At 39.4% G+C, this 1,054-nt stretch overlaps 1 pseudogene; it reads right to left on the bottom strand.

Annotated features, from left to right (window-relative positions):
• Positions 1 to 479: 479 nt before the first annotated feature.
• On the bottom strand, positions 480 to 653 carry LOC146994833 (U2 spliceosomal RNA; annotated as a pseudogene).
• Between the last annotated feature and the right edge of the window lie 401 nt (positions 654 to 1,054).

Raw genomic sequence — 1,054 nt, 5'->3', positions numbered from 1 at the left:
CGTGTGTTGAAAGAAGCAATGTGTATACGCGCGCTGTAGTGGGAAAGATCTGGCAAATGTGAATAGGAATTCTCTCAAACTTACATGAAATGAGACAAAAATGTTACTGCAAATGAAATTTGAGTGATATTTCGAGGCCGATCTTCCTTCAATCAGTCAGACAGAATGAGTAAGTTGTTAACAGTACGGGGAAAGAAATGTGGATTTTATGGGATTTCTGTAAATACGAATAAAACTTCGTATTTACAGAAACCAGAACTTGACACTGAAAAGAACGAGGGTTAAACCCGAGGCTCCAGAATGTTCCCATTCCGAGGAAAAGAACGAGGGGCCCGAGTTAAAAAAAAAGCAGGTCGCCGCACACTCGTACAAAGGTATGATGTTGTCAGACCTTCGGTTTTCTGAAATTTGAAGGGGCCATTTTAAAAGGACGTTTTCCTGAGGATGCAGTGGGTGAGTGAAGTTTCTGCTTTTTGGATATATTGTGGGCCGTATCCTGCAAGTAGTGCCATAGCAGGCCAACCCGTGGCGAGGGCGGAATAAATTCCTAACCACAAGCCTATCTGCAAAAATTAGTTTAATATCTTGACGTCATGTCGACGTCGTATCAGATATTAAGCTGATAAGAACAGATGTTTTTTATTGAACAATATTTTTGGCCACTTTACAGAAGAATGATATTTGCGTGGCAGAAATATCATTTTACAATTCTATTATACATTAATTTTCTATTTACAATTATTTACAGAGCGAAGCAGATATGTACAACAACTATTTTCAGAACCAAGCACTTATGTACAACATACTAGGTTTTTCTTTCTACTTACATATTTCGGGGGTTTGTACTTTGTGAACACTTAATCGGATAGTTCAGTGAGTCCATGTTAAATTTACCAGTTCTCCTGTCTGACGTCCGTGAGATGCTCCACATAGATATCCCTTGATTTACTTATTGTTTCACTTACGATGAGCTTTCGCATAAGTGATGCGTACTTCCTGCTGCAGATCCTGCTGAGAACTTTATCGTTGTTTGGATCCCATGATCCTAGTGCTC

The sequence above is a fragment of the Stegodyphus dumicola genome, chromosome 11 (genome assembly GCF_044657685.1).
Source record: "Stegodyphus dumicola isolate Sdum_Otavi_A_Nest chromosome 11, ASM4465768v1".
NCBI classification, from domain to species: domain Eukaryota; kingdom Metazoa; phylum Arthropoda; class Arachnida; order Araneae; family Eresidae; genus Stegodyphus; species Stegodyphus dumicola.
Note: the sequence above shows the minus strand (reverse complement) of the source record. Positions and strands in the feature narration are given on the sequence as shown.